Source organism: Giraffa tippelskirchi, chromosome 1, assembly GCF_054371585.1.
Source record: "Giraffa tippelskirchi isolate mGirTip1 chromosome 1, T2T-mGirTip1v1.2.pri, whole genome shotgun sequence".
Lineage (NCBI taxonomy): Eukaryota > Metazoa > Chordata > Mammalia > Artiodactyla > Giraffidae > Giraffa > Giraffa tippelskirchi.
This window is the reverse complement of record NC_137275.1, coordinates 145,259,855-145,274,735: the sequence shown is the minus strand read 5'-3', so window position 1 is coordinate 145,274,735 and position 14,881 is coordinate 145,259,855. Positions and strand designations below refer to the sequence as shown.

Sequence of the window (14,881 nt, the reverse complement as noted above, 5' to 3'; positions counted from 1 at the left end):
ATGCTCAAGGGCCAGGATACTATCTTTCCTCATTGGTTCCTGGGTCAATTGAGAATATCACCCTCACACACAAGTGGCATCACACAGAGTAGAACCACCTCAGTTCTGAGCATACACCACTGACTATGTGAAAACATTTTTGCATTGAAAGTTTGGTTCCAAAAAAAAAGAAAAAGTCTGGTTCCTTTATTCTTTCAGGTCTTATTTCAATTGCTGCATCCTTAAACTTCCACTGATCATCAACCTAAAAGACACCCCACCAGCCCCTCCCATCACTCAAAGAGTTTCTCTCATCACATGTATGACTTCCCCATCACTTACTATTATCTGTAACTTGCACTTTTGTTGATGAGTTTATTATCTATCAAGCTCAGCACCATTTTCTGTCTTGTTCACTGCTACATCTCTAGTACCTCTCATATCCTGCCTGCCATATAGCAGGCACTCAAAAAAACACTTATTAAGTAAATACTGGGGCTTCCATGGTGGCTCAGTGGTAAAGAATAGCCTGCCAATGCAGGAGACATGGGTTCGATCCCTGGTCTGGGAAGATTCCACATGCTGTGGAGCAACTAAGCCCATGCACCACAATAATTGAGCCTGTGTTCTAGGGTCCAGGAGCCGCAACAGGAGAAGCCACTGCAATGAAAAGCCCATGTGCCACAACTAGAGAGTAGCCCTCGTTCTCTACAACTAGAGAAAAGCCCACACAGCAATGAAGACCCAGCACAGTCAAAAATGATAAATAAACAATTTTTAAACACAAATATTGAACATATGAATTATTAAATAAACGTTATGCCTCATTATCCAGGTTGATGACTAATAGATAATAACTTGAATTTATAGTGTATAGTGAGTTTTTCCATTTATTATTATTTCCATTTATAGTTTATAGTGAGTTATTCTATTACCATAAGCACGGTAATAAACCACCTTATTATTCTACTTACAGGTGAATAAAGGGCAGCTATTTGAGCTGTCAAAGCTAAGCAGTATATCAATTATTTGTACACCCACACACAATCCTTACAAACCAGCTGAGTATCTCTATCATCAGACACCAGCACATCAACAAAGCTCCGTATTTTTAGTGATCTCCAACTTAGGTATATCCAGAAATGACATCGAATTTTTTTTAATAACTTTTTTATACTAAACCAATTCTAATATCATGGCATCTGATCCCATCACTTCATGGCAAATAGATGGGGAAGCAGTGGAAAGAGCGACAGACTATTTTAGGGGGCTCCAAATCACTGCAGATGGTGACTGCAGCTATGAAATTAAAAGACGCTTACTCCTTGGAAGAAAAGTTATGACTAACCTAGACAGCATGTTAAAAAGCAGACACATTCCTCTGCCGACAAAGGTCCGTCTAGTCAACACTATGGTTTTTCCAGTAGTCATGTATGGATGTGAGAGTTGGACGGTGAAGAAAGCTGAGCGCAGAAGAATTGATGGTTTTGAACTGTGGTGTTGGAGAAGACTCTTGAGAGTCCATTGGACTGCAGGGAGATCCAACCAGTCCTTCCTAAAGGAAATCAGTCCTGAATATTCATTGGAAGGACTGAAGCTGAAGCTGAAACTCCAATGCTTTGGCCACCTGATGCAAAGAACTGACTCATTGGAAAAGACCCTGATGCTGGGAAAGATTGCAGGTGGGAGGAGAAGGGGACGACAGAGGATGAGATGGTTGGATGGCATCACCGACTCAATGGGCATGAGTTTGAGTAAACTCCAGGAATTGGTGATGGACAGTGAGGCCTGGTGTGCTACAGTCCATGGGGTCTCAAAGAGTCGGACACAACTGAACTGAACTGAATTCTAATTACAGAAAGTAAAATACACAGTACTCTGGGGCATCACATCAGAGAAAAAAGAAACAGACATACAGAGAACTCATCACTGCTCCAACCAAAAGCTGGTTTCCAGGCAACAGTTAGCATGCTGCTCCTGTTGTTAATAAGTTCAACGCTCTACATAAACATTGCTGCCATCACTATAGCTACTGTGTGCCTCTCTTCAACCTCCAACCTCCAGGGAAAATGATCAATACTGTATTGTTTATATGGCTAGAACTGCACATGGACAAGTGTCTCTAGAAATATCCCTATTTTCATTTCACGTGTAGATTTGTCTATCAGATTAGGATTCCCTCAAAACTCAAATCAAAAGCCAAGAAGTACTGGTTACTCAAAAATACCTCTGCAGATATATTTTATTTACCCACACTCTGAGGGAAAAAAAATCAAGATATTACTAAGGGTAACTTAAGAGGGTACAAACTTACCATATTTACTTTTCACTTCTGTTATAAAAGTACTATTGGTTCTAAAAGATGCTTCTTCCTTGGAAGAAAAAGTATGACCAACCTAGACAGCATATTAAAAAGCAGAGACACTGCTTTGCTGACAAAGGTCCATCTAGTCAAAGCTATGGCTTTTCCAGTAGTCATGTATGGATGTGAGAGTTGGACTATAAAGAAAGCTGAGTGCTGAAGAATTGATGCTTTTGAACTGTGGTGTTGGAGAAGACTCTTGAGAGTCCCTTGAACTGCAAGGAGATCCAACCAGTCCATCCTAAAGAAAATCAGTCCTGAATATTCATTGGAAGGACTGATGCTAAAGCTGAAACTCCAATACTTTGGCCACCTGATGTGAAGAACTGACTCACTAGAAGAGACCCTGATGCTGGGAACGATTGAAGGCAGGAGGAGAAGGGGATGACAGAGGATGAGATGGTTTGGTGGATGGCATCACGACTCGATGGACAGGAGTTTGAGTAAGCTCCGGGAGTTGGTGATGGACAGGGAGGCCTGGCGTGCTACAGTTCATGGGGTCGCAAAGAGTCAGACATGACTGAACGAGTGAACTGAACTGATAGTATGAATATCTGAATTTCAGTGTTAAATACATTCAAAAGTTTCTCTTTTTTAATTATTTTGGCTGCACTGGGTCCTTGTTGCTTTGTACTGGCTTTTTCTAGTTGCGGAGAGCACAGCTATTCTTCGTTGTAGTTCGAGGGCTTCTCATTGTTGTGGCTACTCTTCTTGTGCAGCACAAGCTTTAGGCATGCAGGCATCAGTAGTTGCAACTCGCAGACTCAGTAGTTGTGGCACATGGGCTTAGTGGCTCTGCAGCATGTGGAATCTTTCCGAAATCAGGGTTCAAACTTGTGTCTACTGCATTGGCAGGCAGATTCTTACCCACCGCACCACCTGCGAAGTCCCAAAAGTTTCCTCTTTTAAAAATGTACATTATTGGTATTTAATGTATGAAGATGCATATTTATATTTTTATACACATTTTAATAGGACTTCCCTGATAGCGCAGATGGTAAAGAATCTGCCAGTATCTCCTAGGTATAGGCACAGAAATGAGTGCTCTATTTTGTTTTGTTTACTGTGAAACACATTTCCCACAGTGCATGTTAGATATTGTTAGCATTGCTAGGCTCAGAATCAGTCCAATTATCCGAGACTTCAATTTGAGCTGATTAGTACCCTATCATTTTGGGATTCCTACAAACCTCAAATCAAAAGCCAAGAAGTGTTGGCTACCCAAAAATACCTCTGCAGATACATTTTATTCACCCACACTTTGGAGAGAAAAATCAAGATTTATTAAGGGTTACTTTATTGCAAGTGCCTGAATCTAAGTTAACTCCAGACTTAAAAGGATTTTCCCTCTCTGGTGCTCTTGCTTTTTAAACCAGTAAAACTTTGCTTTTATATAACCTCCTTTCCATATTGTTACTTTTTCAAATTGTAACATGTTGTAAAGGTTCATTACTACAGGAAAATAAATTTAATGGCAAAAAATACATTATAACTGGCATCATGAGAGAGGATTTCAGTAGAACAATACACTTGCCGCCAGGCATTGATGTTCCATTAAATGGACTTTATATATATATATTTACAGGGAAGATTTTGTTTATTTGAGATGTTGCTAGTTAACTAGGACTTCCCTGGTGGCTCAGACGATAAAGCGTCCGCCTACAATGCAGGAGACCAGGGTTCAGGAAGATCCTCTGGAGAAGAAAATGGCAACCCACTCCAGTACTCTTGTCTGTAAAATCCCAGGGACAGAGGAGCGTGGTGGGCCACAGTCCATGGGGTCGCAAAGAGTCGGACACGACTGAGCGACTTCACTTTCACTTTCTTTAGTTAACTAAGACCTTGTTTCACTTTGAAATATCAAAGACTCTCAAAAACTCAATGTTTCATCACCTGAGTGTGCTCACGGAGTGACCTTCTTTCCTCATCAGTACCCACCCCAAACTGAAAGTCCCTCTCAAGACCCCACGTACTGTGTCTTCACCTTATTGGTTTTTATCCAGGAGTTCCTCAGGGATAAAAACCAAGTCTTACACATTCGTGTTCTGGAAGCTAGCTAGCCTGATATTTCATATGTATAGGAGGATAAACTACTGGAGAAAGATATGGACAAAGACATGACTGATTTGTGCTAATGTATTAGTAGAGCCAAAAGGGAAAAGGCAGAGCAGATTCTGTCTTTATGGACCTAGTGTCTAAATACAGAGTGTGGGATCACTATGCATGGTGTATTTGAAAGTGGTCTTAACAGTCATGAACCAAAGAAATACGACTCTTCGTTCCAGCTCTTTGTAACCTGTACCAGTTACCTCAGTCACCAGCTCAGGAGCACATTCAAACAAGCCTAGATGGGCCAGCAGGCCAAGAAAAGAGAGAAAGAGTAAGGTCTCCTTAATCTATCAGAACTCTGAAGTTTTTCCACTCCAAGAATTACTAAAGGACCAGCAATAAAAGGAAATAATCCTAACATTTTCTGCATTGGTAAAGGGACAATAGAGACCTTTCAGCAGAACCCAGAAAAAAGTTGTTAACAACAGTTGATTCCAAATTATAAATATAGAATTTTAAAATTTTTAAATGGAAAACATCTGATCCAACATCCCCGCTATGCAGATGAAAAATATGAAGCTCAGAGAACCATGCATGTAACCTAGTCACAGACCGAACTTAGACAGCATATTAAAAAGCAGAGATATTACTTTGCCAACAAAGGTCCATCTAGTCAAAGCTTTGGTTTTTCCAGTAGTCATGTATGGATGTGAGAGTCGGACTATAAAGAAATCTGAGTGCCAAAGAATTGATGCTTTTGAACTGTGGTGTTGTAGAAGACTCTTGAGAGTCCCTTTGACTGCAAGGAGATCCAACCAGTCCATCCAAAAGGAAATCAGTCCTTTGAATATTCTTTGGAAGGACTGATGTTGAAGCTGAAACTCCAATACTTTGGCCACCTGATGCAAAGAACTGACTCACTAGAAAAGACCCTGATGCTGGGAAAGATTGAAGGTGGGAGGAGAAGGGGATGACAGAGGATGAGATGGTTGGATGGCATCACTGACTCAACGGCATGAGTTTGAGCAAGCTCCGGGAATTGGTGATGGACAGGGAAGCCTGGCGTGTTGCAGTCCATGGAGTCACAAAGAGTTGGACATGACTGAGTGACTGAACTGAACTGAACTTTCTTACTATATTCTCAAAATCTAATGTGTGTCTCACATTGACAGTACATATCAGGACCACCACATTTCCAGGGCTCAAGCCACATGTGGTGGTGGCTTCCCTGCTGAGAAGGGCAGGTCTAGAATCTGAAGGTACAGACCAAAGAACTGCAAGCACTTGGGTGCTGAAAGCTCTCCCGACAAATGCTTAGAAATACTTTTGTTGACAAATAGGGTATTTGCCTCTTAGACTATCTGGCCTGCCTTCACGTAACACAATCCAAGGCATATATTAAAAGACGTGAAAAATTAGTAGGTGGACTTTTTCATTATCTCCTCACTCCACAGAGCTATCTTCAGTTTTAGGCACCCTAAGCTAACCTCTTTCCTGCCACCTCCACTTTTTCAAAATGTTCCGCTTCCTTCAAGGCCAATCATGAGTGCTACTTCTACCACCATCATCACCACCGCCGCCACCACCACGGGGAGCTACTGGTGATCCCACTGCACTCTGTTGCTGGCTTCTTTCTCTGTGCCTGGGGTTGTGTCCCTACCTCCCTGAGGACCCCATTACCGTCTCCTCTGCCTTCCATGTTTCTCTACTTATAAATTTTGATGTTAAGAATTTTCATGGTTGCAAACAAAGCTGTTCATCGGGGAGTAAGTATGGTAATTCTTCTTGCCACCAAGAGGCAGCATGATATTCAAAGTGGATAACCAACAAGAACCTACTGTAGGGCACAGGGAACTCTTCTCAGTGTTGACACAGCCTGGATGGGAGGGCGGTTGGGGGGAGAATAGATACATATATATGCATGGCTGCATCCCTTTGCTGTCCACCTGAAACTACCACAACATTGTTAATCGGCTACACCTCAATACAAAATAAAAAGTTTCAAGTTTGGAAAAAAGAAAAAGAGGCAGCATGAATAGTAGCTGCTATCACTTTGGACTTTCCAAACAAATGAACTTGTAACAGTTCTTTAGAACCCAATCTATTTGTAAGCAGGACAGCATTTGGTGGGTACCAGGGACTCATCTGGCCTCTTTAGAATCCCTCGCTAAACACTGTGGGCAGTGAGGAGGACTCGACTCCAAGGTGCAGAGAGCATGGCAGAAAGGGACTTTGGAAAAAGGAAGATTGTTTTCCAGTCCTAGCTCTGTCACTGACTGCGTCTATGATGTTGAGAAAATTACTTAACTCTTCTGAACTTTGATTTCCTCCTCTATGGTGTGAGGATAACAACTTCTACTTAGTGTGATTGTATGGATTAAAGCAGATACCTGGAGGGAAAATGTCTAGCCCAGCCTAAGGCAAGCACTCTGTGATTAATAGGCTATGTTAATTGAGCAATTATTACACATAACATGGGCTAAGAGTTCCTCAGCTCATCCTGTCTAATCCTCACAGCAGTGCCATAATGGAAGCTCTCTTATTTTTCCCATTTTACACACATGAAAATTGAGGTTTATCTCACTCAAGGTCACATAGCCAGAAGGTAACAAAGTCAGGACTAGAACCTCAAGCCTTCTGCCTGGTTCCAAAGCCTGCACTCTTAACCACAGCCAAATATACTGTGTGGCTTAACGGGATGCCAGCCTATACCAAACACTTCTGTTTCCTGGCTGCTCTGCCCCTTCCTTGTTGTCTTAGCTACACTCAGCCTGCCAAGAAAGAATGCACTCCCCTTTCCTGAGAACCCCAAAACCTTTCAAATACAAACCAAAAATAGATGCAATTCCAAGTGCTTTTTAAGACTCTGATCTCGCCACATAACTTTTTTTTTTTACTGTCTAAAAAAAGTCTTATTACATAAAATAATAGTAACAACCAGGAAAACAAAGAACACAGAACACTGGGTCTAGAAGGACGCTTGAGATCAGCCAACCCCTTTGGCTTCATCAGTCAGATGTGGCCAGTGAGACCAAGACACACCAAGCTTCTGCCCAAGGTCACAAAGCCGGTCAGCAACAGTATCTGCCCCAGGTCACATATCAACTCTCACATCATTGACTTCCATTTACAACCCGACTTAAAACTCCAAGTGCAGGTTCTTAAAGGATTTGCAGCACATTTTCCCTTTTGCCCAGTAGTTGGGACCCTGTGACCTGTCACAGCTGCTGTGCGAGGGAGGAAATGCTTCGAGCAGAAAATGCATTCTTGGTCTAGGAGAGGGGAAGGTGCCAACCATCACCAAATCTCAAGTCAAAAAGTCCTCATTCTATACCGATAGTTTAGAACGATTCCAAGGTAGAACGAACTCCAGGAGATGGTGAAGGACAGGGGTCACAAAGAGTCAGACATGACTTAGCGACTGAACAACAAGGTATCTAGAGTTAACAAGAACTCTGAGACCCTAGAGGCAGGGTCCTCTCGGAGGAGGACCTACATCTCTGAATGGTCTTCTCCTGGACAGTTCACAAAGCCAACCCAATTAGCCTCCAAGCATGGACAAAGCCAGTGCTTTTACCAAAGTGCATCTGTATCTACTTGCAGTGGTTTATAAACTTTTAAAATATTTTATAAAATTTGTTCTCTCATATCTATAAAATACCCAGAGGCAAAGGGAGAAGTGAGAATGCTTTTATGAACTGAAAAATAAGACCACTGTTGAACATACGTATATTTCACACCAATCTTAAGATGACTCACATTTCCCCTACCTACCTCTTCTACATAGATCTTTAAAGAAACATAGCAGTGGGAGAAATCTGAATTACTCGAGCTTTTATCCTGCCTGTGGTGCTCGGGAATTGAACAGTGATTATAAACTAAACCTCTGGTAATAACTAATACCAAGGGAAAATTTCATGCAAAGATGGGCTCAATAAAGGACAGAAATGGTATGGCCCTAATAGAAGCAGAAGATATTAAGACGAGGTGACAAGAATACACAGAAGAACTACACAAAAAAGATCTTCATGACCCAGATAATCACGATGGTATGATCACTCACCTAGAGCCAGACATCCTGGAATGCGAAGTCAAATGGGCCTTAGGAAGCATCACTATGAAAAAAAGCTAGTGGAGATGATGGAATTCCAGTTGAGCTATTTCAAATCCTAAAATATGATGCTGTGAAAGTGCTGCACTCAATATGCCAGCAAATTTGGAAAACTCAGCAGTGGCCACGAGACTAGAAAAGGTCAGTCTTCATTCCAATCCCAAAGAAAGTCAATGCCAAAGAATATTCAAACTACAGCACAATTGCACTTATCTCACATGCTAGTAAAGTAAAGCTCAAATTCTCCAAGACAGGCTTCAGCAGTACATGAACTGTGAACTTCCAGATGTTCAAGGTGGTTTTAGAAAAGGCAGAGGAACCAGAGATCAAATTGCCAACATCTGCTGGATTACGAAAAAAGCAAGATAAACATCTATTTATGCTTTATTGACTTTGCCAAAGCCACTGACTGTGTGGATCACAACAAACTGTGGAAAATTTTTCAAGAGATGGGAATAACAGACCACCTTACCTGCCTCTTGAGAAATCTGTATGCAGGTCAAGAAGCAACAGTTAGAACTGGACATGGAACAACAGACTGGTTTCAAACAGGAAAAGGAGTACATAAAGGCTGTATATTGTCACCCTGCTTATTTAACTTATATGCAGAGTACATCATGAGAAACGCTGGGCTGGATGAAGCACAAGCTAGAATCAAGATTGCCAGGAGAAATATCAATAACCTCAGATACGCAGATGATACCACCCTTATGGCAGAAAGTGAAGAAGAACTAAAGAGCCTCTTGATGAAAGTGAAAGAGGAGAGTGAAAAAGCTGGCTTAAAGCTCAACATTCAGAAAACTAAGATCACGGCACCCAGTCTCATCACTTCATGGCACATAGATGGGGAAACAGTGGAAACAGTGGCAGACTTTCTTTTTGGGGTCTCCAAAATCACTGAAGAAGCCAGAGCCTGGATATAATTAAGGAGATATGATTAAGTTGGCGGGGCTGGGGGTGGAATGGCAGGAGAGATATGATTACAGCAGCTATGATTAAGGTTGGGGGGGCAGGCGGAGGGGAGATGGGTGGGGTTCAAGGGACAGTTTGAAAGGAGAGATGTGAATCTGAGCAGCACCAGTCTGGAGGCCGTGAAGCAAAGGCACAAAGGCATCGAGACAAAGCAAACAGAGGAGGTGGAAGGCTCAAAGCATGCACAGGGCATCCTAGGGAAAGTGTTGAAGCAGCAACTAGAAAGAATGCAGACTTGATTCCGAGGACTAGTGATGCCAAGGGAGAAGGGCCCAACCAGGACATGGTGTAGCAAGGCTCAGAAGCTCTGGGGGAAGATACTCTGCTTCAGCAGAGTGGGAGGCAGAGGGTCTGTAGGGTGGCAGGCAGCAACGAGAGGAGCTCTGCTGGGACGTGCAGCCACCAGGCTGAGCGGGCAGGAAGGCAGTCGGCAAGAACCAGTGGTCCGTGGGGAAATCAAGAGCCTGGAGAGAGTGGCTGACAGTACGTTCAGAGCCATGCAGCGGATCCCAGAGGCTCTCCTCGCCCATTCCTCCTTGGCAGACAAAAGAAAGAAGAGTTTCTTTTGTGGAAAAAAAAAAGTTAGATGAATTGAGGAAATCTCTTCAATAAGGTGCAGTTGGAACCTAGAGCCTGTTCTACAGAGTGACGTAAGTCAGAAAGAGAAAAGCAAGTATTGTATATTAATGCATATATATGGAATCTAGGAAAATGGTATTCATGAACCTATTTACATGGCAGAAATAGACTCATACATAGAGAACAGACTTAAGACACAGCAGGGGCAGGAGAGGGTGGGACAAATTGAGAGTAGCACTGAAATATATACATTACCATAATTAAAATAGATAGCTAGTGGGAATTTGCTGTATAACACAGGGAGCTCTAACCCAGTACTCTGTGACAACCTAGAGGGGTGGGAGGTGGAAGGGAGGTTCAAGAGAGAGGGAACGTATGCATACCTATGGCTGATTCTTGTTGTTGTATGGCAGAAACCAACACAACATTGTAAAGCAATTATCCTCCAATTAAAAATAAATTATTTTTTAAAAAATAAAATATTCAAAAAAAAAAGAGGAGGAGGAGGTACAATTGGTAAAGGCATCCACAAGAGATGTACGGCGGTCATTGCAGCAATGGCCCCAACTGAGACTTGAAGAGACATGCAGAAATAAGCATGCCAGTCACCAAGGCACCTTCTCTTTCCATTTCTTTAACAACCAACCCTCCAGGGGAAGGCAGATGCCACCTGAGCTGTTCTAACTTGGCACATCTCCTCCCCATCAGCTCTGGCAACACTGCCAAGACCCTATTCCCACCTAACCTCCTTCATGTCCTTCAGATTTCAGCTCAAAAATCTCTCCTTCCAGGAGGACTTCCCAGATCCCTGAGCAGATCACGTTCACTCTGCTCCTCCCCCCATTCACGCATCAAATGCTGGCAGTGTCCTGCTCAGTTCGACACCCTGAATGGCGAGTCTGGGCTATCATTGCCTCAGTGCCGAGCACATGGTGGGCATTCAATATATGATTGCTGAAAGGAGGCAAGAAGAACAGGCACAAGTACTCCATGTGGCTAAGCTGTGTCCATTGTGGTCTGACCCAGTAGACCACTTACAAACTGTTTTAAAAAAAAAAAAAAGCAGCTTAGACTCATATTTTAGCACTTTAGCCATGTTCCATAGCACTTTCTAGGTAAACAAATCCTAGAAATTGACTTTAAAAAACAAATTCTTGAACCCAATCTCAAGTCACAAATATACATAATTTAAGATGGATCACAACAAACCTTAATGTGAACGCTAGAATTATAAATTCTTAGAGGAAAACACAGGCAAATGCCTTTTGAAGAGTAGAAGGCAGATTTCTTAGGTAACAGGAAATAATAACCATAAAGGAAGGAATTGGTTAAGTTATTTAGACAAAGTCAAAAGCTTCTGCTCATCAAAAGATACAACTAAGAAAATAAGCAAGCCACACATTTGTAAACAATACTTGCAAAACAGATATCTAGCAAAGGACTGGTAGCCAGAGTATATAAAGAACATCAATAACTCAATAAGAAAGATATAAAAATAACAGACAAAAATCTGAACAGATACAAATGGTCAATAAACATATACAAAAGTGCTTAACATCATGGAGGAAGGCATGGCAACCCATTCCAGTATTCCTGCCTGGAGGATCCCGTGGACAGAGGAGCCCAGCGAGCTACAGTGCATAGGGTTGCAAAGAGTCAGATACAACTGAAGCAACTTAGCATTACAAGAGATTCCACTCTACAAACACCAGAACAGCTGATATTAAAAAGACTAACAAAACCTACTGTTGGTTGTTGGAATAACTAGCACTGCCATTCACTGTTGGTAAGCCTGTAAAGAAGTCCAAACCAATGTACCCCAATGTTCATCGCAGCACTGTTTACAATAGCCAGGACATGGAAGCAACACAGATGTCCATCAGCAGACGAATGGATAAGGAAGCTGTGGTACATATACACAATGGAATATTACTCAGCCATTAAAAAGAATACATTTGAATCAGTTCTATTGAGATGGATGAAACTGGAGCCCATTATACAGAGTGAAGTAAGCCAGAAAGAAAAACACCAATACAGTATACTAATGCATATATATGGAATTTGAAAGATGGTAACGATAACCCTATATGCGAGACAGAATAAGAGACACAGATGCATAGAACAGTCTTATGGACTCTGAGGGAGAAGGTGAGGGTGGGACATTCTGGGAGAATAGCATTGAAACATGTATATTATCATATGTGAAACAGAACACCATTCCAGGTTCAATGCATGACACAAATGCTCAGGGCTGGGGCAATGTGATGACCCAGAGGGATGGGATGGGGAGGGAGGTGGGAGGGGGGTTCAGAATGGGGAACACATGTAAAGCCATGGCTGATTCATGTCAATGTATGGCAAAAACCACTACAATACTGTAAAGTAATTAGCCCCCAACTAAAATAAATAAATTTATTAAAAAAAAAAAAAGTCCAAACCAATTTGGCAAAAGCTATGGCAGTTTCTACATGCTGATCTACTTACTAGTCCAGCAATTTCATTACTAGGAATTTATCCAAAGAAATAAAAGCCATTCATTCACCAAAAAAACCCCAAAACAGTTGGACAAGAATCTTCATAGGAGCTAATTCACATAAACAGCACAGGTGTCCATCAATGAGAGAAGAGATAAATCATGGTATCATCATTTAATGGGATACTACTCAGCAATAAAAAGATAAACTACTTGCAGCCACAGAGTAGCAGTCACATAACATGGATGAAGCCCATGAACACTTTTGCTGAGCAAACAAAATCAAGAATACATACTTCATGATTCCATTTATATGAAATTCTGGAACATGAGGAACTAACCTTTAGTAGGAAAAAAAAACCCATTAAGTGGTTACCACAAGCAGAGAGAAAGAAGGGAATGGCTGGGGAGGAGTATTCAGGAATTTGCCAGGGTGCAAGTATGGTTCTACAATTTGTTAGTGATTGAACCCACCAGGCTCCTCTGTCCATGGCATTCTTCAGGCAAGAATACTGGAGTGGGTTGTCCGTTCCCTTCTCCAGGGTATCTTTCTGACCCAGGGATCGAACCCAGGTCTCTTGCATTGCAGGCAGATTCTTCACCATCTGAGCCACACCAGGGAAGCCCTGGAGTTACACAGACACACGAATTTGTCAAAATTAAGCCAACATCTCACGATGTTTGCATCTCATTATAAATTTACCTCAAAAGAAAAAGTTAATCAATATTGAATTATTAGTGATATGAATCCTTAACTATTTAGGGGAGAGGCTTACTGATGTCTGTGAGTTACTTTGAAATATATAAAAAAGATGGAAGGATAGATGGTCAGAGGGATAACAGGAAGACCAGATGGAGAGAGGTGTCAATGCGAATGAGAGCACCTAGGCAGCAGATATATAGATGTGCATATTAAATTCTCAACTTTGTCATATACTCAAAATTTTTCATCAAAAAATGGTGGAAAGCGAAAGAGCAAGAAAAAGTTCCTAAAAATCCTCTGCTTTCACATGCAATCATGGCATTATGGTAACGTAATAAAGTGTCCACAAACTTAGAGAAGCATAGTGAAGTACGCAGGGGTAAAATGACAAGACGCCTAGAGTTGATGGATGAACCAAACATGACAAAGCCTTGACAATTATTGATGCTAGGAGATAATTATTGACGGGGAGGCGTTCATCACTCTTCTCTTTTTTGCAGTTATAATTTTTTTTCTAATTAAAGAAATATTAGAACACATCCCTAAGAGGCAGGGCCTGCATGACACAAGCATGTATCTGCTTCAGCAAGAGTTCCCCCGAGGCTAACACGGCTTTAGTCCAACCACCTGGGACAAAACAGGATCTTGATTTAGGCTGATGATAAGTGCAGAACCAGCAACCAAAGGCAGCTTCCCTTCTCACACTCTGAAGTTTGTGTCAGCTGCACCGGGCTTGTTCCCACATGGCCTTTTAGGGTCCTCCAGCCAAAAAGCAGTGAGCACACATACCTAACCAGAGTTTCATTCTCTTCTCAAGAAATCAAGTGAGCATCCCGTGCATTTCAGATGAGATCTGACAGCTGGGCTCAACAAATCTTCCCAAGGCACTTATCCAGGCATTGCAAAAAAAAAAAAAAAAAAAAGCCTCTTTAATCCCTATTTTAAAACAATAACCGTCTCTGACCCACCACCTCACCCCAACCCAAGATTGCACTGCCGCGAGAGCACTGCGTAATTATTCTTATCACAGCATTTAATCAATGATATTTAAAAAAAAATGTTTGTTTTTGCCCAGACTAGGCTCCTTGGTGTGGGGACAGGGAGGGTATCCTGTTCACTATTATATAACCAGCTAAGCTCTGCCCAGAACACCTACCTGCTTCCTAAAACAGTTTTGGGCAGCTGGATGAACAGTTGTAAAACACATAGAGTTACAGAGCCTCTCCATTCAACCTCCTTCCTCCTGCGAACCTAAAAGCTAAGGAGGGCAGAAATGATCCCTCTCTCGAAATATCCTTGCAGATAAAGGAGCAAGGCCAAGAGGGTGCTCAAGACGTGCTTCAATCTCACAGAACAACCAGCGGTAAAAGCAGGACCAGGGCTGGTTCTGCTAACTGCCCAAGATGCTCTCTCCATCATATCAAATTTCTTTCTGAGGAAAAAGCAAGTGGATCACTCAGAAGACCAGACACTTCTCTACCCACCATCAAAGAGTTCAGAGTTAGGGATTGTGTGGACAGGACCCAATGAGCATGGCTCTTCCTCGGAAAGCAGGCAGAATAAATAGCTGGATAAACGCCACTACACATAAAAATCTAGATGTTTGGCTTGATGTTTCAACATGTTAAATGTCTCATATAATTAATTAAGGTA

The 14,881-nt window shown here is 42.0% G+C and overlaps 1 protein-coding gene across 4 annotated transcripts in view; it reads right to left on the bottom strand.

Annotated features, from left to right (window-relative positions):
- Positions 1 to 14,881, bottom strand: part of SAXO1 (stabilizer of axonemal microtubules 1) — a 124,464-nt gene that overhangs the window by 31,652 nt on the left and 77,931 nt on the right. For 2 of the 4 annotated variants that reach the window (XM_081499151.1, XM_081499131.1), the window contains exon 2: positions 14,018 to 14,115. The exons of the other annotated variants lie outside the window; for them this stretch is intronic. The gene's annotated coding sequence lies outside the window, so the exon portion shown is untranslated. The remainder of the gene's footprint in view (positions 1 to 14,017; positions 14,116 to 14,881) is intronic. 4 annotated transcript variants of the gene reach the window in all.